A 27,537-nucleotide genomic window follows, 5' to 3' on the forward strand; every position below is an offset into this window, starting at 1 on the left:
CTCAAATTTTTGGTCCTGATGAACCAGTTCTGATGAGGCAGGAGTGAAATCTGGAACTGGACACACAAAATAAATAGACACAGTTCAATGATTGCATCAAAACCAGGCCTAAAATCAAGCATAAAGGGCACATGAGCTCAAAAGACCCACTCCAAGCAGATCTGAAATTACATACTCTCCTTCACAGCTGAAGGGAGGAAATCAAATTAGAGCATTTCTCCATCAGAGCACATTAGCCTCTATGCAGCTTGTTATGCTTCACCAGCGCTGCGCGAGCTCTGGAGCTCTCCCTGCACTCTGCCACACAGCCGCAGCACTGCCGCGTTGGCAGAGGCTCTGGGATTCTTTGCAACACGTGTGTGTTGCCTCCTTCCCATCAAAGAGACAGTTACCGCATGCACAAAAATGCAGTGTTCCTGAACTTAAATGCTAAGACACGATGGCAAGTCCTAACTGCCATTGGAATTTGTGTAAGAAATTGTTCTGCCATCTAATCTACTGTGTCCCCTCTTTGCTACCAGGAGCGCAGTGCTGCCCTATGTCCACTCACTTGAGGGCTGCCAATTTTCTGGTTTCAAATTAAATAGAAAACTAAATTAGCAAATTAATTGTTTGCCATGTTTTTCCTTCGTCCCCATCAGCTGCCTAAGCCAATCCCATTCCCTGCACAGCAGTCCTGAGCAGGAGGTGGAGTTCTACTCCGGTCCTGCTATCTACCAAGTGTCAGTCATATTAATTTTAAATTACTTTTGTACAGCTTGGTGTCAAAACGATTAAAGCATGAAAAGAAAAAACTGAACTAGAGAGAGAGAACGGGGGGTGAGAGAGAATGAATAATTTACCTTGCATTTACAGCAAGGACATTTATGTTTCTTTAACTCCACAACTCTGAGAAGCTGAAACTTTATATTTCCTTGGCTGTGACCTGCACACAAATATGCTGTGCTCTGGATCCTTGCTGTCCGCAATAATCATTTGCAGCACAAAGGTGTGCCATGATCTGAGTTTGTCCCAGGCAAGGTTTGCTCAGCTCTGCTCTCACCATTCATTGTCACTGCCACCACTCACCTGCAGACCTCTTCTTCCCCACGGCTCTGCAATCGGCTGGGCTCGCCCCACAGCCGGTACACGCTGCGCTGCCGCTACACATCTCTATGCCGCATGGTGTGCTCTGCAGTGAGGAGCCGGGGAAGAGGAAAGGGCCTCAGCTGCAGCAAATGGGAGCAAACAATGCCACCTCCTTTTGACTCCCCCAGGTTTGTGCTGTCTACACCCAGAGTATGGAAATTGTGTGGTTTTGCACGTTTTAGGAGCTGTGACTGGGCTGCAGTATTGCATGGGATTTCACTTAAGCTTGCAAACACAAAAATGCTTCTTTCATTAATACTGGGATTCCCTTCCCATGCTAATGTTGCTTCAGCTGCTGACTCACAAATAAATCATTTAACTGACTTTCCCATTTGGGAAGCTCCTTTAATTCCCCTCATCCTCTGCCAGAGGCCTAGTGGGAGGCTCGAGAGCTGACGAGCAGAGCTTCCTGCTCAGCGGTTCAGTGATGTCACCCAGCCGTGTTCCAGGGGAGCACTGCCATCGCTGGTACCCGCAGCTTCCCCTGCTCAGCGCATGCAGCGTGGGAGCAGCAGCCTTCTGCTTTGCTGGATGCTGCCAGTTCAGGTCCAGAGCGATCTTTGCTCACCCATAAAAATGTAAGCCTGAACATTAGGAATACAGGTATGAAAATTGTATCATCTTTTCCTTTTTTTTTTTTTTTTTTTTTTTTTTTTACTTAATCAGGTGATTCTGTAATTCTACCTAGTGCTGAAAGCTAACATGACAGCAGGAGAGGGATTCATATTGCATCTATTATCAATAGTGCTTTTACATCTCTTACTTCTAAGCAAAGCCTTTACCTCTCAGCTGTGAAACAGTTCCAAACCCTAAGCTGTCTGCTGGCCAAGCCGTCAGCATCATTAATTGAACAAACTTCAGCCAGAATCATTGGTTTATACTTAATGACAGAGCCTGAACCTTTGCCAGCAGCACCTTCCCACTGCATGGGCATGCTGAGGGCTGCTCTGTTGGGCTACAGGCATGAGTGGCTTCATGAAACAGCCCTCAGGAACCACCAGAACCACTCAGACCACAAATATTAGCATGGTCCATACTGTTTCTATAAAAACAAAAAGAGAAGCAATAACTTACACCAGAGCACAAAAAAGAGGATGTTTAGAATAAAGCATTTTTCCTTGATTAAGAGCTCACAAAATCCAGGAGACGTGGGTTTTATTTTTCCCTTTTCCAATACTTGTATTTATTCAGTTGGACACTACAAATTTCTGTACTTCATTTTGATGTGTTTGGTTTTTTTAGGCTTTTGACAATCCTCCCATGATAAAGTATCTACCAAGCAACGCAAAGCTTTTCAGTCCAGACCCCTCAATCAATTCTTTGCTAGCAGGCTTTATCCCCCTGAAGTATCTAGGAAGATTTACTCTAACGGGACATGCAAACAAAGTGACATTTTCCAATCTCCTGCTAGCTAAACAGAGAATGGCAATTTCTCAAACATAACCAGCACCAGAATCTGGTGTGCTATTTGCTTTTCAGCAGTGGCTGTTGGCCTTCCCCAGGGCCTGCTTTTTTTACTGAGGGGCAAAAGGATCTGGAAGCAATTTATTCCCAGAAAAAGGTTTTTTGGGGGAATTTGATTTTAATTCGCTGACTTGCTCCAAGAAAGCAGCCCGTGTGCAAATCCGAAGGTCTGCTGATGAATAATCAGCAAGCAATGTTTTAATATTTTGATGGCAGAAGCGGTACAAGGCTGACAGAAGAAAAACAGATATCTACAAAACATTCTGAATTGACTAGAGTACAGAGACCAAAATAATGAAAGCGTCACAAAGAGAGCAACCAAAAGCTAGATGCTAAGAGGGACCTGAGGCCTAAAGCAGAGAACAGATCATCTGTAATTGGTCAGGATTGGAGGAGCTCAGAGTCATTGGACGTCCTCTCTCTGTCCTAAAGATTCCCAAGACCAGGATACCCATCTCCCTGCACCACGAAGGTTGAGGCTGACCAATAAACGAGACAGAACTTCACAAGACCCACAGATCAGGAACACAAGGTTGAAAACCCTTCACCCTAGATTTACATTTGGATTTTATGAAGCCACATACAAATTTTAGGAACGGCAATAAGGAAATGGAAGCTCATGAAAGGTGTGGGATATTGGGAATCGGGATATTTCTATGGAAATGCTTGATGGTTAACAGGATTTATGGGCACCTACTTACTGTCATTAATCTTTTTCTCTCACATCATTCTATTACACATCACCTGCTTTTCCTGAGTGCAGCCCCAATGCTGATGGAGCCACGGATTCAGTGCAGGAATGGTTCTGACGTCTGAGTAACCCACAGCCCCGTGTCAAGGCAGAGCAGGAAGAGGAGAATAGTATCATTAAGGTCAGAAAGACCACTAAGATCATCAAGTCCAGCCACCAACCAAGACAATGTCACTCAGTGCCACATCCACCCTTTTCATGAACACCTCTATGGATGATGACTGCACCTCCTCCTCCCCAGGCAGCCTGTTCCAGTGTATTACCATTCTTTCTGAAAATGTTTTTTCTAATATCCGAACTGAACCTCCCCGGTGCAACTTAAGGCCACTACCTCAAGCCCTATTGCTGTTATCTGAAGACCAGCTGACCCCACTTTTGCCACAACCTCTCTTCAGGTAGCTGTAGAGAGTGATGCGGTCTCCCCTGATCCTCCTCCTCCCCACATGGAACCATCCCATCTCCCTCAGCCTCTCCCCACAGCACTGTGCTCCAGAGCCCTCACAGCTCCGTTCCTTCCTCTGGACGCACTCCACGGTCTTTCTTGTAGTGAGGGGCCCAGCACTGAGCACAGCACTGAGGTGCCATGCAGAGGGATGGACGCCTCCTGCTCCTGCTGGCTGCACCGCTGCTGACACAACCAGGATGTCGTTGGGCTCCTCGTCCCCCTGGGCACCCTGCTGGCTCATGTGCAGCAGTTACCAGGATCCTGCTCCTCCACACAGCTCTCGGCTGCTCTGCCCCACGCCTGCAGCACTGCAGGCGCACAGCAGCACTGGGGCTGTTGCGGTCGTAGTGCCGGACCTGACACTTGCGCTTGTTCAAGCTCATCCCACTGGCTTCAGCCCCGCCAGCCTGCCCAGGTCCCTCCCCAGGACTCTCTCCCACCTCCTATTTCCCTCCCATTTTCCCACTCGGCAGCCAGAGGGCAGCAGAGGGAGGGATTTCACTTTTTTTTTTTTTTTTTTTTTTTTTTTTTTTTTTTTTTTTTTTTTTTGTTCTCAGCCCTTTGCAGCCAGAGCTTCGCAGCCCGAGCCCGGCCGTGCTGGGCAGTCCCGTACCGTATTTCCATTTACAAACTCCGCTCCCCTCCTCCCGAGCGGTAACTCCACGGCCTCGGGAAGGGCTCTCTGAGGGGCTCTCCCTCATGGCGGGGTTCCGTGCGTAATGAGGGGAAAAGGGCCCCCTCGAAGGTGGAGGAGGGTATCTGTGGAGTTCATCTCTCACTTTCCACAAAGGGAAATGGCGCTGGGGGCCGCCCCGGCTCCGTGCGCTCCTCATGGGCGCGGCGGTGAAGAGGGATCGCCCCCCCACTCGCAGCCGGCCTGGGACTCTTTCTCTGCCGCTCCACCCCCCCCCCCCCTCCTCCGCCTGAGCGGGAGTTTCCAGGAAGCGCTGAGGGGAGCCGCAGCACCGCTCAGCTCTCGCACAGCGCGCCCCTTCCGCCGAAGCCGTGGCAGGAACGCGAAGTAGTCCCAGCACCTCTCTGCTCTCAACCGCTATAAAGTGCCGTCCCGCTCTGCTCTCGCAGAAGATTATTACAGAAGCGGAGGGAGAGAAGCGTTTATCCCTTCTTCTCATCCCGTGGATTTGCGATGAAAAAGTGAGAAAGTAGAAGGGGGGGAGGGGGAAGGGAGATTAGAAAAAAAGCGCCGGCTGCGGCGAAGGGATCCGCAGGCGTGGAGAGTGAGGAGGCTGCAGGGCGCTGTGCGCGAGGGAGGGGTGAGCGGGAAAATGCGGTGCGGAGCCGGGAAATGCGCCCCAACTCCTGCCCGGGGGAGCGGCGCTGAGGGGCGGTCGCCGTCTCCCCCTTCTCAAGCGGACGGGGCAGCCGCAAAAGGCGAAGTTTAGGGAAGAGATTTTCCCCCGCCTCGAGGTGGAGGGTCTGGGGTCGCGGCTCGGCCCCGCCCGACGGGACGCGGCCCGTGGCGGCAGGTGAGCGGCCCCGGAGCGGTCCTCCACCTCCTGCCCCGCCGTCCCGTGTGCGAGGCGCCCCGTTTCCATCAGCGCTTGCGGCCCCGCCCGCCCCGCCGTTGGGTCCCGCCGTGGCTCGGTGGCGGCGCGAGGGAAGTTCGGCCCGGAACTCCCCGCTGTCGGGTTTGGTCGGGCCCCGCCGAGCTCTGCACCGTCCCGTTACCCCCGTTACCGCCCCCCGGCCCCGCGAGCCTTGGAGCGGACAAAAACCAAGCGGAGCCCCGCCGGGCGCAAGGCGGCACCACGAGGGCTGCGCCGATCGCCGGGCCTCGCGCTGCTCTCCCCACCCCCTCCGCAGCCCCATCCCCCACTGCAGCTCCCACAGCCGCCTCTCCCTCCCATTAACGCTGAAAGGGGAGGACGGCGGCTCTGATGGGTTTTTCTCAGGCTGTTTTCTCCCCCCTACCAACCGATACCGGCCCTGCAGAAGTGCAGAGCGCGCATCTGGCTCTGAGCGCGTCGGCTGAATGCCTGCTTTCCTCTGAGCCGATTCCCCTTGTTTTGCTTGTTCATTATAAGGGCTTGTCAGCGTGCTTTTTATAAACGTGTGATCTCTCCTTTTAGAAGCATCTGCGCTTTAAGAATAAGGTTTTGTCTTCCATCGTCGTTCTTGATAATAGCCACTTCAAGTGCTCCATTTTTGTCCTTAAAGTTCTATTTTATTGCCTTTTGTGAATCAGTGGAGGTCAGTTTAACCCTTCACGTATGAAAATCGGTGGTCACTGTACAAAAAGGTTGCTTTATTCTTCACTGATTTATGTTTATGATCACATTTCATTGAGTGAGAGTTGTTTTTTTTCCCCCCAGATAAGTCCTGATGTGTGCTGGAAGAAGTGTGTGCTTCAGCACTGATTAAAGTCATGTATGAGTTAATGAGAAGCTTGCAGAGTATGTGAAGCAAGAGAAAATCTTTAACCAGCTCTGCTGTTCCTTGTACATAGCACAAACTTGTAAGCTGTAACCAGAAGGTGGATTGGATGTGTGAAATGCTGCAGTAGGAGACTCCTGTAATTGCATCACAGGTGGATGCTCACTCAATTAATGTTAGCATCTTCACAATACGTGAAAGTTGGGGGTTTGGTTTTTTGTTTTTCTCAAATGTTTGTAAGGTGGCATATTTCAAAATATATTTAAATCCTTGGATGAAGGACGCTACAAACCTACAAAGCAGTATTTTCTGGCTTGGTTTTTCATTTTAAACAATGCCTTTGTTTGTTGGGATGTTGTTCTGGTGCTTTTTTTTTATTTTTTTCCCTATGCTAACTGCTTCCTGGATGAATAAATCGGTCATACATAAGAGACTCTCAGGTGGTGGAGGAACACAGTGCTGTAATATCAACATTCTAGTTGTGGGACTTCTAATTTAAGAAACACATTGCCAGAAGAAATAAGATCAAGGCTGAATCTTGCTTGCATTTTGGTCCAAATGTAAGATCCCCTTCCTAAGCAGTCCCTGATGAACACGGAGGGTAATTAAGTAAAAATAAAACCTTTTACTTCAGCCCTCTCCATCGTTTTTAACGTAAGCAAGAAAATGCAACTGTTTTCATTATGTGTTCTGATATTTCTTAATTTTGTACTGCATCTTCAGACCTCCAGAGGCTTATAATTGGTGTGATTTGGGGGTATTTCTAGACGATACTTTTAAGGAAATCATCTCACTGTGTCCCAGAAGGAGCTACTGAGCACTCATTCTCTTAAAAAAAAAAAAAAAAAAAAAAAAAAAAAGACTGAATTTCTACAGCTTTGCCTTCTACCCCCATCCCCCTTTTTATTCCTCCCAATGGAATTTTTGTATTTAATTGTTGAATTCTTCTTTCCGTAGATTAAGTTAAATATTTATTGGTATCAGTTGGATTTTTTTTTTTTTCTAAAGAAGAGAGCCTTATTGCTGAGACAGTCTCTTCATACTGCATTGAGGATGTGACATAGAAAGGGACTGAAGGAAAGTTGTCTTGTGCTGGGAAAGTTAGTGCTGTTTTTGGAAAAAAAATATTGTAGGAAATGAAAATTAAAAATACATTTTATGCTGGTGGGAACTTTGTAATGAGGCTGAGAGAGGATTTGAAATCTCAGAAAAGTGATTATTACAAGGGAAAAAGCAGGGCTTTATCATCCATTTGTAAAAGTTCTCCAGCTGAATATCCTTTTGGGGAACTGAAATTTGGCTCGAGTCTGTTTATGAACATCTGTTGAATGTAGTTTTAAAAAGGCACAGATTATAATCCTAGTTTCTGTTGTCTGTTTAGGCTGGAATTGACAAAAACAAAGTACAAAAAACAAAGATGCAATGGCCTTTTTTTTTTTTTTTTTTTTAAATAGTGAGCTGCATGAATCTTCCACAGTCTGCGGTGCTGATTACCTGGCTGCGTGTGTTCATTCTGTACATTTTTCTCCTTGGCTTATGACATACAGATGTGTGGCTTCCGCCCCCGTCTGTAGTTGGTTAATTCCATTACTTTTCCAGTGAGCTTTCAAATTTTGTGGGGTTTGGTTTTTTGTTTTCTTCACCAGCAGCCTGTTGGATGCCTGTGTTGTCTCTGATGTTTTTGTACAAGGAGTAGAGTGATGTATTTGAGGGGAAATTTTGAGAAATCTCAGGTGTTCCCAGAACCGTCGCCGTTCACTCAGTCCAGCTTTGCATCCTTCCCACCTGTCTTCAACTACATTTCTGTAAATGCAATCACTTGGTGTCTGCTGTCTCTAGATAGTACTACTTCAGCATCTATTTCTGCAGTATTTGTGACCTCCTGTTATTCACGGAGGTCTTCGCTGTAATTTTCCCTCCTATTATTTTGCTTCTTTTGCAGCCTGATGTTTTTGTTGTTGTTTTATATTCCCAGCAAGCATCTTGTGAATGCTTCAGCCCAAAATTTAGGTCATCTCTGATAGAAGAAGGAAGAGGAAACCTAAAAAGTAAAAATAAGATTTCAATGTGCTTTAAAAAGCGCTTTTCTTTTAGGGGGGGGGGGGGGGGAAAGAAAAAAAAAAAAAAAAAAAGAGAGGAAAAGCATGCGAACTCTTCTGCATTTGACGTTCTGTGTGGACCGGGGAGAATGCAGGGTGCCTCTGTTTGATTTCAGGAGGAGAGCTGTGTTATCTTCATGTGACCGTGGCTTCTTACCCATGTGCTTTCCTGGTCTTTTTCATTTTCACACCTGCCTTGATCTTTAATCGCTCAAATTATTCATAGACTTGCCCTGGAAGAAGAAGAGGCTGACCTCTTCCCATCTGGAGTAGATGGATTTACTATCAGTAATTGTAAATGGACTCGGATGACTTAATGGTTTTTGTGCTTAAATTTTTTAATTCTGTGATTTCATTTCTTTTTAAGGATTCTGCCCACAGCTTCCCTGAACTGATAGATCTCTATGGTATAACTTCAAGTTACTTTGTGCAAACTATATCTTAACATTGGGCTCGCATCCACAACGTGCTGATGATCCCCCATTGACTGCTGAGTTGTCATAGAGCTCCGTTTGCACAGTACCAGGCCTGGAAGTTGCAGTTGTCTTTTTTTTTTTCCCCCTGTAATTATATACAATGTCTTTCATTACAAAGAACCTGAAGACAATTTATGAAATCAGCAGCCACAAAAGTAATGCGGTGCCCGTTGGGGGTTATGTATTCACATTGATTACAATTTAACAATCCCTCAGCCTGAGGATATCTGAGAGGACTTAGCGCCAACTGCTTTTCAATCCGTGCGCGCTGCTATAAGCTGCAAGCTGGAACTGATAGATATCTGTTGCTATTGCCAGCAACTATTGGTTCTCTGTTACTTCAGTACCTTAATTTAAATTATTAAGAAACTTGTGAATCTGTTTTGTTTTTCTACTCTTCCTAGCACTGAAGCTTCATCTGGCCTAGATGTACAATGAATACTTTGGTGAATGTGATTTAGTCCAGTTTCCTCCATTAACTCAAGAAAGACTTTTTTCTATATCGCTTTTCTCTCAAAAGGAGAGAAGACGTGCACAGCTGGAGTTCACCTGGACAAACTGAACTTGGAGCAGAATAAGATGCAAAATGAGAACATTTGTGATTTAGACTCAAGAAACTTTGTGTTGTTCTGCTGTAAAATTGTACTTGGTAAAAATCAACCAGAGGGAACCACCTGTAACCAAACACATCTTGATGATGGAGGGAGCACTACGAGGTGACTTCAATGACTCAGCTTTGGAGCTGTGTATTTAGATAGCCATCCCATATTTCCTCAGTGCTGTCTTTTGCATACTGTGCTGCTGTTCTCTCCGTTTTGCTCTTCCTAATTCTGAGAATGCAATGATTTGTTTTTTTTCCACAAGCAGATGACAGTTTGCTGTCTCCCCAGTGTCTTCCCATGGTTGCCTGTATGAGGTAAGTTACATTCTGACACTAATGCTGTATTCTCTGCATGTTCTACATTCTACACTTCAGAAATCAGCAGCTCTCTGGCTTCCTAGGTTTTAGCTGAGTTTAACCTTTGGTGATTGGTAAACAGACTTGTTAAGAAAATTCATGGCCCAGTCATTCCTCTTTCAAATCCCAGAGTCTTGTCAAGCAAACTCTGCACCCTTGTCAGTCTATGTGTCAGTGTCCCTCTCATTGCAGTTTCTGGCTTTTCTGTTGGAGAAGGGAACTTAGAAAGGCATCTTTAGGATGATGGATGTTCTGTGTGGGTACAGATAGCAGTATTTTTGGTGCAAATAAGGAAAGAAAATGCTCTCCAACGTCTGAATGTAGATGCAAAATAACAGAATCACAGAATGGCCTGAGTTGGAAGGGACATCAAGGATCATGAATCTCCAACCCCCACAGGCAGAGTGAACAGAACCATGCAGGTTCTTTGTTAATGCTGGGTCATTTGTTTCTTCTTCCCTCTGTCTAACACGTTTGATAGGTTATTAATTGAAATTAGTTCAGCCAACTTCATGGATTAGTGATGTATTTCATAGGCCTGTCTCTGGCCAACACAAATCTTGCAAGGAAAAAAAGAAACTTTTTATTTTTTTCTAATTTCTAGCAACAAGGGGATTGAGGGCACCTTCAGTAGATCTGCAGATGACACCAAGTTGGGAGGGAGTGTTGATCTGCCGGAGGGGAGAAGGGCACTGCAGAGAGAGCTGGGTAGCCTGGATCGATGGGCAAGGTTAACTGTATGCATTTCAGTAGGGCCAAGAATTGGGTCCTGCATTTTGGTCACAGCAACCCCAGGCAACCCTACGGGATTGGGGAAGAGTGGCTGGAAGCTGCCTGGTGGAAAGGGACCTTGGTGTGCTGATGGACAGTGGGCTGAATATGAGCCAGCAGTGTGCCCAGGTGGCCAAGAACATCAATGGCATCCTGGCTTGGATCAGGAATGCTGTGGTGAGCAGGACTGGGGAAGTCATCCTGCCCTGGACTCGGCACTGCTGAGGCCTCACCTCGAGTGCTGTGTTCAGATTTGGGCACCTCAGCACAGAAAGGACACGGAGGTGCTGCAGCAGGTCCAAAGCAGGGCAGCAAGGCTGGGGAAGGGCTTGGAGGATATGGCCTCCGAAGAGAGACTGAAGGAACTGGGGCTGTTCGGTCTGGGGAGAAGGAGGCTGAGGGCAGACCTTATTGCCCTCTTCCAATACCTGAAAGGTGACAACAGCAGAGCAGGGTTGGTCTCTTCTCACTGGTGACAGGACGAGGGGGAATGGCCTCAAGTTGCGCCAGGGTAAGTTTAGGTTGGATATCAGGAAAAGCAATGGGCTGCCCAGGGAGGTGGCTGAGTCACCATCCCTGGATGTGCTTAAAAACCGTTTGGATGTGGTGCTCAGGGACATGATTTAGCAGGGGGTTGTTAGGGCAGTAGGTCATGGTTGGACTTGATGATCTTTAAGGTTTTTTTCCAACCTGAATTATTCTATGGCTCTAGGGGTAAACCCAGAAACACACACATCTCTTATCAAACTGTTTGAGATATACACAGGTCTCCTTGAAAGTAATGGCTCCTTATTATTTCCTTGGAAACAACGACAGATACGAAGAGCACAATAACACTATTTGATAGAGGAAGGTCTTAGCTGCAAAACACTCTTTTTCAACGTAGTCACCACTGTTAGCTGTGCGTTTTTGCAATGAAGAGGAGCCTGCATGCCATACATCAAAATCTGTGCTGGTGAAGGTGATCTGCTGCCAGTACTGCTGAAACGCAGCACCCACTGCCTCACTGCGCTCACATCGACGTTCAACAAATGTCAATGAACTTCATGCTGTTTTTTTCCACGTGGAAGAATTCAGTTCCACACCTTCGCTTCATACGCATGTCCATGTCAGCTGTGATTCTGTCAGCATGCCCCTCTGCTGCCATCTGCCACAACAAAATATAATGGACTGTTGGCAGGAAGGCTCAACTACTGCCATGCCACCAACAGCTGCCTGTGGCGTTGTGAGCCAATGTAATATAGGAGGCACTACCTTTGGAACAGCTCTGCTCATTGTTTAGCACCATTATAATTTTCCAGCTACCCCTTCAACAATTGCAGTTGCAAATTGATGTGGCTATAACTGATGTGGCTTGGAGTGCAGGTTGTGTCCCAAAGGATGCTCGTGTGCAGACTGCATCTCTTCTTAATCCCATAGTAACGCTGCAGCTAATTCTGATGGTTTCAGCTCTTCTGATGAGCTACCACGCTGCTTTTTGTTTTGTCTTTCTTTTCTGAGTTTAAACAGTGCATCTTGTATTTGTTCAACTTAAGGTTACTTTTTACTTGCAGTGCTTTTGTAATGTCTCCATTACTTATGGGAGCTGAGGGTGTTCTTTTTGATTCAAAGTGTTTGATGAATATATTTGTAGGCATCTGCAAACTTTGTCCTTGCTTCATCTACTTATTCTGTATTTACTTTAAGATAAAACTATCTTCTCTCCCCTAGATACGATGGGTCTTTCCTTCAGCTATAGTAGAGCTTCCTGTTGGTGTTTTGTTATTTCTGAGTAAGGAAAGTCTGATATCTTTCAGCTCAGTTGTTGCTTCATCTCCTCTGCTCTCCCAGGGGGTCTCACATGCACTTTCAGTTCTGCCTTACATTCTTGATTTCGTGATGTTCCCTACTATTTACATTTCCTCACGTATATTCTCTTCATACCATCTGCTACTTTATGTCTTGCTCATCTCTGAATTTGGTAACCATGCTGCATGCAACAGCATGCTACCTTATTTTCTTCAAATTTAATAAAAAGGTTTTAAAAGAACAAAGCAAGTTAAAATTCACCATTTCTATCTAGACATCATAACTGAAGAAGGAGCCGTTGAAGGCCTTCAAATCCTCAAGATGGATGCATTTATAGCCGAGATCTTGTTTGTTGTTTATGCGAGAGGCATGTTATCCGATCCGCCACAGAGGTTTCACTACTGACAAAAATTAAGTTGTTATAGAATGCTCCCCTATCAATTCTTTTCTTTAGAATGCAGTAATTCTACTAAGCAGTATTTACTTCAGAGTCGGTGTGTGGCTGTGCCTTGTTAGATAAAAGCTGCAGTACTAAAACTGTTCTACTGAACTTAGCTCCTGACCTCCCTTCTAAGGCCACGTCTACAAAGGGATGATACATCAACCCAGTCCGTTTGATCTAATTACAGCTATTTAACTATGTTGAGCACAAGTACATCCATCTCACTTTGTTATGCTGATTTAAAGTATTTTCACTGTTGATCGTGTGCACACCATCCTTTTTTATATCAATACCTCTCAAAATACTCTGTGCCATTATCCTGCGGAGCGCTATTCTGCTTCTTAGCTCCATGTTCTTTTTCACAGCAGGCTGATAGGGAATTCTCTGGAATGTGGGAATCCTACAGGTCAAACTGACAATTTACTATTGCTTTTTTCTTGGCATTGATTTTTGCCTGTGCAACTTCTTCCTCAAAATGCTGCAAGGTGGCACGAAGAAAAAGCCAGTAAATCCATTATAAGGCTTGTTCCTCAGAGGCTGCATAGGTGGAATGGTTTTCTTCTACAGCTTTGTAAGTAGCAAAAACTCTGTGTAGTAGAAGAAATGCAAAAAGGGAAACCATCAGGTATGATCAACCTGTAACTTCCATGCAGTGTTTCTGGAGCAGCTGACATGGTGTGCTGTGTCTGAGTGCAGTCGCTCACAGTGCCTGGGTAGCACAGGAGGCCGATGCAGCAGCTGAACAGCAGGATGAGATGCATTGCACTCATGGAAATCTGTGCAGATCTCAGCTGCAGAGGTAAAATGCAAAGCGAGGGCTTCCCTTAACATACAGAAGCCCGTTGCTGTCTATGGAAAAGCATTATTTCTGATTACTTGCGGAACCAGCTGGGTTTGAGTCAGGGATGTTGTCATGGGTTTTTTAATGCATATAGCTGAAGAAGATGCTGATCTTGTGTCATAAAGCTAATGCGTGAGAAGTTACTGAGAGCTTTTCCCAGGTACAAACCATGAATTAGGCCATAGGGGTCCAAGGAACAAACATGGCCTATTGAGCCAGGAGAGAGAATTTATGAAGACTGTGAACAGTTTCTTAATGCTTGCACAAGGCCTTGCTCATCAGTGAAGGTGATTTACCATTAAGTGGATACAGAACAGTACTACAAAACTTTCTCATAACAGTCTAGAAACTTGAAATTGCTCTGATTTGTACAACATCTGTAAGATACTAAAGGGTGGGTGAAGACAAGGAGCAGAAAGGTGACTTTGATATTATCCAGTGAGAAAAACCTCAGCAAAGTATTCCCTTTGAGGAAGACCTGTGCACCTTTCTCAACAGAATTTTTCTCCCTGTACTTTCTATAATGGTATAGCAGTCAGAGAGACATCAGGAAACTTTGGTCCCATGTGGATATTTAATGTCCTATCTTTAAACATATATATCTTCTACCCATGCTGATAATATTTTTCGTTGTTTCTGCATCAGTTTTGTTGCTTTATCAAATCTTACTGTGAATTTAGACTATTTCCTGTCCCATTTTCAGTGAACATGAACATTCAATTGCCAACATTCAGCATAACGAAGTGGAAGTTTGGTATTTTGTCCCCCCATGGTTCTCAGGTCAGCTCTCCCCTTTCGTTTTTCTGAGTCACCCAGCATTCTCCTTGTTCCTTGTGCTCTTCTCTGTTGGTTTTTATCAGTTTTTATGTTTTACGTGGTGCCTAAAACAGGATACAATATTCCAGCTGAGAATTTCACCAGCACTGAGTTGAACAAGGTAATTGTCGTGGGTGTCCGATGTAAAAGAACCTTATTAAATATTTCTGTGATGCATTATCTTCATTGTGTCGACTCAAATTCAGTTTGTGATGCATTACAACCACTGGCTCCTTTAGTGAGCACTGCCTGCTACTCCTCTTATATTGCATGCTTCTGACTTGATCCTTGGCTACAGAAAACTGCTGAAAATGTCACGTTTTCAGGAGGAGGAAAAGAGATGAGGAGCTTTTCCAAAGGCACTGCTCCTGTGAAGTCCAAGTGGGTCAGCCTGCCTATGGAAGAGAGATTATCACTTAATGTTTCTTCACAATAATGGGTGGGAATGACAAAGTTTTGTCATTATTCACAGAAATCCTAATATGAGCTGGAGTAGGAATGTTTGCTTGCAAATGAGAAAGAAGATATTTACAGTACGTGAATCTTAGATTATGCTTCTGGATATATTTTTCCACTCTCCTGTTACTCACAAGTTCTGCAGAACGACTTAATAAATGTCCCTTTCAATAAATAATAGCTCTGGCTGCCAGAGTTGAGATGAAGTGAAGTTAAAATTGGAAGGCTTTTGGAGAAAGAAGAAAACAACCAGAGAAGTTATGCAATTCTGCTTTTGTCCAAAACACTGAGAACATAAAGATGCTATCTATGGATGTGAGGTGTTCTCTTTTGGTCTTCTATGTGGTTATCAGGTTAGAACACTGCCAGAGCCAACCAAAGAAGACACAGATATGTTTCTGCCTAATGCCCCTTGCATATTGTTGTTTAAAGAAACATGAAGCAGTGGCAAGCGAGGAAGGAATCTGACAGCATGGAACACGGTGTGCTTAAAATCATGAAAAACATCCACTTGAGAACAGAAAATCCCAACAAGAGCAGCCAAGGTTCGTTTGCAAAAGAGAAGTATCGCTAAAGTAGGCGTATTTTTATCTGGAGAAATTAACAGACCTTTGATTGGAAGAATTTGAATATTCCTGGAGAAGTTGTGATCAAAAGTCATTAGCAAAAAAAATAGAAATATAGTGGAAACCTTTAATGGTCCTACTGGGTCTCCTTTTTGGAAAGCTCTCCAGGGGCCATTATAGTGCTGAGGTGAGTTTGGGTGTGAGTGGAGGTTTGGCTGCAGCAAGGGTCACTGCTCAGTTCTCTGAGTGCAGTCTGACAGATTTTGCTGAGCTCGTGTGTGCTCCATTGCTGGGTCAGCTTGCATATTCTGCACGGTGTATTTCATGCTGCTTTACGCTCCTGTGACCCGGATGAATTTAGCAGGGCGCTGAGCAGCAGGTTTCCTGTGTGTGCTTCTTGCACTTCTGCCCATCTTAATCCAGTTCTGTGCACTGTGATGCGGTCTGTGGTTACAAATCAAATAATATCAAATCAAATAATTTATATCAAATAGTAAGACCTGCCTTCTCAAATGCTGTTGCATTTTGTGACTTTTTTCAGAATTTTTTTTTACTTACATATCTCGTTTATTATATCTAGTTCAAATTACTGCAGCAAATAGGGATTACTAATTGTAATGGATCTTCTTGATGTTTTTCACGATGGTATCTAAATGCCTTTTAACTTTAAATGTGTCTTCACAGTATTGCAAAGTCTTTTCTTCTCAGTGCATTGATGCAAAGCAGGGAAATTAATGGCAAAGCTATCAAAACTCTCCACTGCATCTATATATTCCACAGTGACAAAAAACAAATTTTCAGCTTGTCCCAGTAAAATAATTAGAAATATCTTCTTCAGCCACCCACCAGGTTGCAGATGGATATTCCAGGCTGTTGGTGTTTTTTTTCCCCATGATGCTGAACTGAAGGAGCCTCTGTTGGTCACCATGCCTTATGTGGGCACTCACACTTCATGCTGTCCATAGAAACGTCAAATGTTAGCACAAAAGCTGTTGACCTTTTCAGCCTAGCAGCCCCAGCTGAAGGATTTTTTTTTAATACATATATATATTTAATAAGACCTCCTATTCTGACTTGCATTCTCAAGTGTAATCGGGCCTTTTTGTATATTTGGTGCCAACATAACCCTGTAATTTCAATACCTGTTTTCAAACCATAACCCGCGGTCAGCCTTTCTTTTGTTGGAGTTACCTGAGCTAAAACTTCAGCCTTTTCTCGTTATAGATTCTTCGCCTTTATAACCATCTTAGTGAGCCTTTCTACGACCATTCCAATTTTCATGTATCATCCACGAATATAAACTGTGCTCAGAATTTTTTCAGTAACATCTGAGTGTGCCTTACCTGGCCATCAGATCACATTATCTCCTTCATTTTCTGTGGTGTGTGGTAATTCTGTGACCAAATATGCTTTCAAGTCTTTGTCCTTCTCCATTAACTAAGATGAATTCCCGTTTACAGGAATGTTGGCTGTTAGTCCCTGGGTGAGCAGCCTCACGCTTTGCAGTCTTCTTATTACTGCATTCCACCCCTGCTGGTCCCGCCCTCGGAATTCCCATCTTGTTCTAAAACATTGTCTGATTTTCCTCCACGTCTTTTCCCCTCCAGGTGAGAAATGAGCCTTGGACCTCTCACTGCGCTGGCTACTCCATACAGATGCATACATATGTATAACGTACATGTACACATCTATACATATGTATAAAGTAATCCTTAAGAAAATCAGTCTGAGAATAGCCAAAATAAATAAAAGGGTACAGTGGGAAGGAGGCGAATCTGGAGGAAGACATGGAGAACACTGCAGCATGCAGTGATTGCATTCAGGAACTGAATTTTCCAGCCGCTGGGCTGAACTGTGTTTCCTGAAAGAAAGAAAACAAGCGATGCTTAGAACACTTTGTTTCATAATGTGTGTTGTTACACTGGTTGCCTTTTGGAGCACCTTTCACTGAGGTATCTGATTCCCAAGGCAGGAACACAACTGGCGACCTTGGGTGGTTTTCTGCTCGGTGTGCTCTGCCTTTGTTTTACTGAAGGTGCCTGTGATAGTATCAGCCCTTATGAAGAAGTAATATTGCTAAGGTTTGATTGTGGGCCTTCTCAAAGTCAGAGATAACAGCTAGATAAAAAAATGACCTTGTTTCTCAGCTCCAGTAATGAGTTCCAAACGTTCTGGTGAAGCCAGTCTAAGTGCAAGTGAGCTTCTGTGAGGTACGAACTCATGAAGCTAAGAGCTGCTTCTGGTACCACTGCGCAAGATGATGGAACGGAGGCCTTAAAAAGCGTCACATCCCTACATGCAGACTGCGGCTCCCCGTGTGGGTTTGACTACAGGATTCAGACTTTGACATAAATCCAAATTTATGGATAGCTGTTGAAAGGTCGATGAGTAAAATTTCTGCCTGGCCCTTCCATGATCAAGTGTTTCAAGGCTGGTCGACATGCTGTTTATCCGGAGTGTTTGTTTATTGAGCTTATTTATCTGTGCCTGCCTTTGCACATTTGAAATGAAAGGACATCAGTAAGTGTTCCCCTCATTGCATGAATGTTTAATAGTTTGTGTGTTCTTTCTCTAAATTAAGTATTGTGTTTGTGCCCAATTTATATCAACAAAAAACTCTTAAAATCAATTTTTGAAAGAGATTTTCAAAGCATATCATGCGACTGAGTCACAGCTCTGGATGAAGTGAGCTATTGTAGAATCTCATATAAAATACTGCAGTGAATTTGCCCAATCGAGGTATTTTACCAATGAGCACAGATTCAGCGCACCTCCCCTGGAGATTTCAGTCCACCGTGATCTGAGTTCCCACCTCAGGTGAACTTCTGACTTTTAGAAACCCAAAATCTTCAGCTCTTTTCAAAAGATTGTGTTATCAATGCACAGATACTCGTTGTCTTGAGTGAGGAGCTGCTGTGGGCGTTATGGGCGGATCCTGCAGAGCACATGGCCAACTTTGAGGGAGTAAATGCTTAAAATCCCAGGCACTGCTGCTGTCTGAAATCGCGCACGCACTGAAGCACTCTGGCCGCCCGGGGCCGATGCGCTGCGCGTGGTGCAGGACCGAGCTCTGGGGAGCACAGGCGAACCGCGCGTCCGAATCTTCTTTCTCCATTTTAAACGTGAGGCTTAATGCAGAAATCCTGACAGATGTCTAATTAAAATAGTTATTTCAAAAGCGAGGAATACAGCGTGTAAAGCTGACACGCCGGGTTTCTTTCTGGCTCTCCCGGCATCCGAGCTCCCTGCTCTACAGCCGTAGTGCAGCGCTTGCCGCTCTCAGTTCTGCTCCGTTCCTGTGCGATCCTCTTCCATCTTTTCCAGCTGCTTCATTCTGTTTGGAAAATGGCAATGTAGAATGTGTTTGGTGTAACCTTAATCCTGACCAGCATCTGGGCTCCGCTTGAAAAAAAAAAAAAAAAAAAAAAAAAAAAGCAGCATCTACTGCAGGGAAGGTCTGTGTGTGTGCTGCCCTGATCTGCAGAACAAAGTTGGGAAAAAACACCAAACCAACAACCGAAAATAACCGTAGCAAATAATATTTTTTTTCGAATTGACATTTTAATTAATTGGAGGTTTTAATTAATTGTAGGTTTTAAGGTATTCTCCTGTACACAGGACAAACTGCGGGGCTGGCACTTGTCCCCTCACCTCTGTCCTGTACGTCATGCAGAGGCAAAGCGGATTTGCACCATTTCAGAGAAAGAGAGAAAGGAGAGGGGAGCTGTCTGGAAATTTACTCACAAAATATGGATAAGTTTAATGCCACCGTTAAAAAAATAATAATAATGTAATGAACTGAAATTCCTGCGCGATGCCTTACGGCATTTCCTTAATAAACTTTTACGGGCCTTGCAGTGGTACCCAGCAGAGGGATGTTTCATTCCCCCGCAGCGAGGCTCTCGGTGTGAGCGCGGCTCTCCCGGCCCGCACGGGGGGGCGAATCGCCTTTGAAAATCCGGCGCTCGGATCTCTGCAGCACCTGGAGATCGCGCGCATGACTCCGTAATTGTGCGCCCTGCGGAGCGGCTTTGTGTTCAGCCACACGTTGAAATCGCCGCTTCAGAGCCAGTTCCGATCGCTGGGGTGTGACTCCTAATTACAAAGCGTGGAATAACGCTTCTCAGCCAATTGCGCTTCCCTGATGTTCCCCCCACCTCTCCTTTTCTTTATTTCTTTTTTTTTTTTTTTCTTTCTGTTTGATTTTCGCGACCCAGAAGTCGGTGGCACAGTGCCGCATCTGCCAGCGCTCACTTAGGGCTGCTGAACTTCACTCCCCGAGCAGCCACAGAGGTCGCTTCTGAGCAGCACGAAACGTGGTTGGTTTGGTGGTTTGTTGTTTGGGCCCCCCCCCCCCATCGAGGCTCTCAGTCCCTCATGGCCACGGTGCAAAAGCGCGTTTAAATCCTTTACTCGGCTTTCCCACGTGGTGCGTTGCTGAGCTGCTGTCACAGCGCGCAGCGCGCTCATTTACACGGGGTGAATGCACTTGTTTCCTGCTTGCGCTGAGAACGCGGGAGGTGATGAACATCTTTAACCAAACGGCATTTCCAGGACAGCATGGGGAAAAGAAAAAAAAAAAAAAAAAAAGTGGGAAAAGCTGGTGTGTGCTGGGAGACAAAACCCGGCTGTTCGTGCTAATATAGGACGTGTTAGATGTGTGTATGAGCACTGAAGCGGCGCTGGGAGGAGGGGGTGGGGAATTTTTTGGTCATCTTTTCACCCCGTTCAGAGCTGCCGGTCTAACCGTGCCGTGGTTCAGCACTCAGCAGGGAGAAGGGAAGAGGGGACCCAAAATTGCATCTGGTCTGTAGACCTTGCTGTAATTTCTAATGGAAGGTGTCCCTTACCTTTAATTAATCAGTTTAAATAGACCTACGGCTCACTTGATTTCACTTAAAGGCCTTTTTCCCGAGGTCTCTAGGAGGCACCCTGCATCGAGCAACGAGATAAAATCTTGGCAAAAAGAGCACCAAAGGATGTGAACCCCTCGGAAAATTCCACTTCCTGTATACTAATGCTTGTCCTTGGGTCTCTCACTCATTCCCATGCATTTAACAAGGGATTTGCGCCTGGGGCTACAACGCTAACTTTCTAAATAAATGCCGTGTCGCAGAGAATAACCGAGCTCGCCACTTTCCGCCTTTTGCAGTTAATAGGTCGGTACGATCTGCGTCTCCTCTCCTCCTCCCTCCCTCCATTTTATTTCTCCTCCGTTTCTTTTTCAGCAGGCTCAACTCTCTCCTGCTGAACTTGCTATGAACAAAAGGCTCCGTTCCAGATCCAGCCCGGAGTTGCCGTGAGAAACTTCACTGCGAGCGCTGTCTGTGCGCTCCCTCCCTCGCCTGCTCGCTCCCTCCCTGGCTCGGTAAAATGGCAGTGCGAGAGCTTTATGAAAAGGGTGAAAACCCTCCTTTCTCGGCACCGGGCTCTCCCGCAGCTTTCCCCCCCCCCCCCCCGTAGCCCCAGTCGTGACTCCTGAACTCAAACTTCTCTAAAAACACACTTTAGGAGGGCAGAATTTCACGGCAGGGAATATTTTTTTTACACTCCTCTGAAAAGAGCAGCTGAGGGTGGGAGAAACGCAGAGGGACAGACTTGCTGGGAATCGATGCCTCTCTGAGCGCTGGTGAACTCTGCCGATTTCACCTCCCTCCGTAGTATCGCCAGTTCCCGAGGACTTAAACAGAATAATAGTTTGCTGCGGTGGGAAAATCCAGGCCCGGAGTTGAGATCTTTCTCTTTTAGCAGCAATGAAAGCCTTTTTAACTCTTCCAAGTGGGGTTTGCAGTGCGATGTGCCTGATGGGCAAACCTCCCCGACAGCTCCTAAATCTGGTGGGGGTCTGCACAGATCAGACGGTTGGCTCCCGATCCAGTGCAGGGATTTGTGCAGGCTCCGGTCCGCGTTTTCTTTCTCCCTCCCCCCCCCCCAATTTATTTATTTATTTATTTAATTATTTTTTGTTGTTGTTAAGTAGATTTACTCCTCCAAGAGCGCTCAGAAGCAGAGCTGGTGTTCGACAGCGGCTGTGGAGCCTTGTGTGCATAACCGCCCATACAAAACACGCCACAAAGCTCTCCTCCCCAGCACTTTATTATTATTTTCCTTTTGGAGGTGTTCCGCGTTCAGAACATCCGTGAATTCTGCCCGGAATTCATAAATTCCAGCTCCGTTTCTTTCAGCCGCTCCCCGCGCAGCCCCACACGCGCTCCTGCCCCGCTCCCACCGCCCCCGCCTCTTCCCTTCCGCTCTGCGAACTCCGCTTCGCCTTTTACTCCTCCTAGCGAGGGCCGCTGAAATAATGCGTTTCCTTCAGTCAGGCACAGTCCCCTTTCCTCTCCTAATATGCATCCAAACTTTCTGCAGCGCACCGTCAAATGTTAACAGCAGGCGCTATGAGCGCGGCCGGGGCAGCGGCTCGTCTTTGTAACCTTTGGTGCCGGCGCGGTGGGAAGCTGCAAATCCCGTGTAAAATCCACTCCTGCCTTTGAGCCGTGCTGCTGCGTTCAGCGAACTGACGGAGTTACCTTCTGCTGAAACTCCACTTCAGTTCGCAGTGTAGAGCTCTCTCGCTGCGTGCCCTTGAGCCATTGTGTCAGCGCTGGAGAGGGAGATTATACAATATCTTGACATTTCTTTTTTTAAGAGGATAAATAAGCATTGTCTTGTACAATGCCCCGGCACATCAGCCACTCACAGCAAACGAATAATTCGAATAATGTTAAGCTTAGTGGTTATGAAGCTGCAACGAGAGCGCTTAACCTCGACATGACAGTGGCTAAAATACTGGAAAGAATGGGCTGGACAAATAGAAACTTATTTATAGGAAATGTAATTTTCTTTAGCAAAACTACTCTCAGATAAGCTGAGGAACTGTAGATAACCTTTCCTCATTCCACTCCATCTTTTGCGGTGTGCTCTGTGAATTATAATGGATGGGTCTCTTGTTCTTGGGTCCAGTCTGCATATCTCAGCATACTGTGCCTCACGGTAAAATGGAAGAGCATCCTTCTTCAGCCAACTGCGCTCACTGCTTCTCGGCTTCTTTCATTCTAGCTCAGTTGTGCTAGTTAATACTTTACTGTAGAAACTCTATCCAATTCCTGAAGTAATCCAGTCCATGTTTGTAGCGGGTTGAAAGGCTGGGGATAATGATAACTTGTGTGAGCAAGTGAGAGAGAGGGAGCGCGGCTGACTTTAGTCTGGTTTCCATGTCAACGATTCAGTCCATATTTGCCATCACACAGTTGGCAGAGCCTTTTTTTTTTTTTTTTTTTTTTTTTTTCTTTTTTCAGGAGGGGGACACTACTCCTGTTTCTAGTTCTCTAATCTACACCAGGTTTCCTAACCTGCCTCGGTGCCAGGATAAATGGCACGGCCACCTTCATGAAGGAGACTCCACTCAGGAGGAGCCAGCCTAGTGGCGGTGGCCTGCAGTGCCATGTGAGCTCCGAGCTGGCCCCAGCCTATCTGAGCAGCCAGGGGCTGAGCCTGTTGTGGAGGAAAGCGTGCTCAGCACTCAGGGAGATGGGGAAGGGACGAGTGCTGCATGCTACTTAGCAGAGGCCGCAAAGGCTGAGAAGAGTGTTACCGTGTTGCAAAGAAAAGCCTTGTCCAGTTCTGTAGCTTGGAGAGATGGGAGTAACAGCATGGGATGACACAGCTGGCAGGAGAATTTTCACCTATTAGATGGAAATGTTAAGAACTGTACCATCATCTGCCTTCCAAACCCCACGGTTGGAGTTTCATTGAATGCCTTAGTATTTAGTAACATGCCAAGGCCTCATTGATGAGGCATATTCCAAAATCTGCTTTAGCTTTCACAAACATTTGGTAAAGTGAGTGTCTCCTTATTGTGTGGGTGGCTGGGGAATCCAGTCTGCTTTTCACATTACAGTCAACACCAGGTTTCATAGTCTGCCATAGTGCTCTTTGAAGAAGGTTACGAAAGGTTGACACATGTAGAGGAGCTGCGAGCGTGGAGTCTTTGGGTGCACCTGAGCTGAAACTTCAGCCCCGCGTCCATATCTGGTAAACTTTTGGTGGTGCTTGGTTGGACAGCGGGGCGTCCTGGAGTAGACAGCAGCTTCAGAGTTGAGAAGATTGTCCTCAAGACTGTGAGGCAGAATTGCCTCCAGTTTGGTTTTCCAGGTTTATAGCAAAAGAATCATCTGGAAAAGGGTGTGTTAGTGCTGTGGGCCGCTACAACCCACTGCAGACACTGGTAAAGCTGCTCTCACAGGACGTAACCTGATGTCTTAAAAGCTTTCCCTCCACCTGCTCCTACAACTTGGGGCTTGGTTAAATAAGATGCTCCTCCAAGGAGAGCATACAGACCAACTTTTTGCTCTAGCATTTTTCCACAGTTCTGCTGTGATGGAACCTCATCCATGTGGCACAGTCAACTGTGGCAAAGCTGTTTTTGTTTGAGAGCCTGTAGGGCTATTTACCACTCTAGAATACATGTAAAATATTGCTATTTATTGCCCCTGTCCAGGCTCCCTTCCTACTTTCAGCTTTGGAATAAACCTTTTGTTCTGCTACCCACATTCTAGATAATACTTTCATATGACAGGCTTCATAATGAGTGCGAACGTTGAGTTGATAGTAGCAGACACTGAGATCTTCAGTTCATCCAGCAGCAGGCATGGAGCACTGGCAGTGATTCTATTCTTCCATGCATTGGCTTGCATCTTGCTCTGGACTCAGGTTTCCCCACTGCCATCAGTGTTGTCAAAATGAGATTTCTCCTGATTGTGTCCTGCTGGTTGTTAAGGCCTGGGCTGAGCTCAGTGCTTTCATCCCTGTACAGCTGGTAAGTGAGGTTATTCTGCCCCATTTTTTGTTTTGAGGTGGTGTTCTAAAACAGAAGGTCCCCTTCAGAAGCTTCTTCTGATTCCCCACCTATTGTATTCCAACCTTTTCCCTCTGTAAAGTTGTATTTACTTAAACTTCACTTTTCCAAACATTCCGGTATTTCAGAGGAGACCCCTTCCCTCTCAGCCAGCCAGATTTGGGATGCATGGCTGAGGTCTAAAGCGTATAGGCATTCTCTCCATCACTTCTGGGTGTTTTTTTTTTTTACCGTGTAACTAACTCATTCTTCTGTATCTTTGTCACAGACCTGTACAAATTACAGTTAAAAACATATCTAGAGAAGCTGCTGGGACAGGACAGCTCGTGTCCAGCACTGAGATCCAGGTACATTCCTCTCCTCCTCCTTCTGCTCTGGGAAAGTCTGGGGGGACAGAGGAGATGGGAATCTGGGTCTGAAATGGTTAAAGAAAAGCATGGCCTAATTCTTAGTTCACCTTTTGACAGTTGGGGAGCTCCAGCACCTCATGATCCTTGAGACCGCGGGAGCATCCCGGCCCATTGCTCAACGTGATGTGTCTAGACACGTTCAGGTGGTTGCGGTTCTCCCCATTCAACCACCCTTGAGGGAGTTCCTGGTCCGCTGCCCACTGCTGTCGCTTTGGCAGCAGTGGGAACAGGACTTTCTTGGATGTCCGTGTTGTGCAGCTCTTGTCTTGGCGCGCTGCCAACTGCTTTTCCAGAGGGACACAACCAGCAGAGAGGAAATGACAATCTTTAGTAGTTGGTAAAGGCTAATTCTAAATGGAATTTCTAGGGACAAGGAAGAGGCGCTTCGTTGACCCACGGCCCACCTCCTCGCCGAGCCTCCAGAGCCGCCGGCGAGCGACGCAGCCGCGCGCCCTCCTCGCTCTTCCTCAAAGGTGGGCTGCGGCCCCGTGCCCCCGCCGCCCCCGGAGGTGCCCGGAAGGTAAGGGAGGCCGCTCCGAGCGCGGCCGCATCTCCCGACCCCCGCCCCGAGCCGGGCGGCTCAGCCAGGGTCGTGCCGCCGCCCGCCGCCCCGACCCCGCCCGCTCCCCGGCCCCGGTTCCGCCGCGCCGCCCCACGCCGGTCGGCCGGGCTCGGCTCCGCGGATCCGCTGCGGGTTTTGCGTGCGGCAGCCTCCGCTGCGCCGAGCCGCGAGCGGCCGGGGCCGGCCCGCTCCTCCTTTGTGAAGGGGGGGAGGCTCCCGTCCGGGCCGCGCCGCGCTCCGCTCCGGGTTTGGCAGGCGGCCGCGGCGCTGGGTAAAATGGCAGTGCTGAGCCTCGTGTCGGAGTGAGCCCCGCTCGGCGGACCAGAGTCGGGAGCTGCCGCGCGGCTCGCCCAGCCCGGCCCCGCCGCCGCTCGGCCCGGCTCCGGGGACGGCGCCCGCCCGCCCGCCGTGTCCCCCCCCTCCTTCCCTCCCGCCTCTCCCGCACCGGGAGCCCCGTCCCGGGTCCCCCCCTCCTCCTCCTTCCCCCCACTCTCTCCTCCTCCTCCCCTTTCTCTGCCGGCTGCAACCGAGGAGGTACAGCGGGGCCAGGCCCCGGGAAGCCCAGCCCAGCGGAGCCCTCCCCGCCTCGCCAACCAGGCCGGGGGGGAATGAGCCCCCGCTGCCCTGAAGAGCCCGCCGCCGCCTGAGCGGGGAGCAGCAGAGCAGCGAGGCCTCACGCCGGCCGGCCAGGCAGGGAGCAGCTCGGGGGGGACCGGTCCGGGGGGGGGGGTGGCCGGGCGGGGAGTGGGGGGATCATGGCTGCTCAGGTCGCCCCCGCCGCCGCCAGCAGCCTGGGCGCCCCGGCTCCGGCCGAGCTGAAGAAAGCGGAGGCGCAGCAGCGGGATTGTCCCCCGGAGGAGGCGGGGGGTGAGGCGGCGGCGGAGCGCGGCGGCGGCGGCGGCGGCGGCGGCGGCGAGAAGCAGGCGGAGAGCGAGGGCCCCCCGGGGAAGGAGCTGCAGGACGGGGCCGAGAGCAACGGAGGGGGCGCAGGGGCCGAGTCCGACCTGAAGAGCTCGAACGGGAACCCGGGCCCCAGGCCCGCCGCTGCCGCCGCCACCCTGAACAATAACCTCCCGGAGCCGCCCGGTGGCGGCGGCAGCAGCGACGGGGTGGGGGCGCCGCAGCAGCAGCAGCCGCCGCAGCAGCCTCCCCCTTCCCACCCGGCCGCCTTGCCCCCGCCAGCCTACGGCTTCGGGCAGCCCTACGGCCGGGGCGCCCAGGCTGCTGCCGCCGCCGCCGCCGCTGCGGCCGCCGCCGCTGCCTTCCACCAACATGGCGGACAACAAAGCCCTGGCATGGCAGCGCTGCAGAGCGGGGGCCTGGAGCAGTCTTACCCGGGGCCGGCGGGAGCCCCCGCGGGGCCGCCCCCTCCCCAGAACTCGCACGGCGGCGCCGAGCACGGCTTCCCCAACCACCAGTACAACTCATACTACGCGGCCGGCGCCGGGCGCAGCGCCGGCTCCTACCCGCCTCCCCCCCAGGCCTACGCCCTGAGCTCCCCCCGGGGCAGCGCGCAGAGCTCCGCTCAGGCGGCCGCCGGCGCCAAGTCCCCCGCCGCCGCCGCCTTCCAGCAGCAGCGCTTCGGGGTCATGGGGCCCTCGGCCGCCGGCGGAGGAGGAGGAGGAGGGGGCGCCACCCCGCAGCCCACGGCCACCCCCACCCTCAACCAGCTCCTCACCTCCCCCAGCTCCGCCCGCGGCTATCAGGGGTACCCCGGGGGCGACTATAGCGGCGGGCCACAGGACGGGGGAGCCGCCGGCAAGGGCCCGGCCGCCGCGGATATGGTCTCGCAGTACGGCGGGGGCAACGGCCAGGGCTGGGCCGCAGCGCCCGGCGGGGCTCCGCCGAGGAGTCACCACGCGCCCATGAGCCCCGGGAGCAGCGGCGGCGGCGGCGGGGGACAGAGCCTCGGCCGGAGCCAGCAGGTAAGTGCGGGACCGCGTGGGGCGGGCGGCGCGCCGGGTGGGGACGGGACGGAGGGGCCGCGGCCGCCGGGCTGGGGCTGGGGCTGGGGGCGGCGGGGGAGAGAGGGGGCCTGAGGAGGAGGGGGGCTGGACGGGACGGCGCCTCTGCCGTGGCTTCTCCCCGCCGGGTCGGCGCTGCTGGGGAGCTGCCATTGTCTGTGCCTGCTCGCTCGCTCTAAAATGGCTGCCTCGCCGCCTTCCCTTCCTCCCCAGCCTTTGTGCGAGGCGCCCGGAGAGCGGCCTCCGTCCCGCGGGGGTGCTCCGGCGAGTGGGAGGGGGGAGAAACGGCGGGCGTCCCCGGTAAGACCAAGCGAGCAGGCACAGACAATGGCAGCTCCCCAGCAGCGCC

General features: G+C 48.7%; 2 long non-coding RNA genes across 3 annotated transcripts; both read left to right on the forward strand.

The window, feature by feature from the left end:
- Positions 1–5,070: 5,070 nt before the first annotated feature.
- On the forward strand, positions 5,071–17,806 carry LOC122160448. Of its 2 annotated transcripts, XR_006168827.1 has the most exons (3): positions 5,071–5,275; positions 6,122–9,673; positions 11,303–17,806. It is a non-coding gene; the product is annotated as an uncharacterized LOC122160448 (long non-coding RNA). The 2 variants fall into 2 exon arrangements; XR_006168826.1 differs by lacking the exon at positions 5,071–5,275 and having other exon boundaries at positions 5,616–9,673.
- Positions 17,807–23,946: 6,140 nt separating this feature from the next.
- LOC122160449 lies at positions 23,947–25,077 on the forward strand. Its single transcript, XR_006168829.1, has 3 exons — positions 23,947–24,599; positions 24,720–24,805; positions 25,030–25,077. It is a non-coding gene; the product is annotated as an uncharacterized LOC122160449 (long non-coding RNA).
- The last annotated feature ends 2,460 nt before the right edge of the window (positions 25,078–27,537 follow it).

The sequence above is a fragment of the Centrocercus urophasianus genome, unplaced genomic scaffold, assembly GCF_019232065.1.
Source record: "Centrocercus urophasianus isolate 14NV4802_14NV808 unplaced genomic scaffold, USGS_Curo_1.0 seq_170, whole genome shotgun sequence".
NCBI lineage: Eukaryota > Metazoa > Chordata > Aves > Galliformes > Phasianidae > Centrocercus > Centrocercus urophasianus.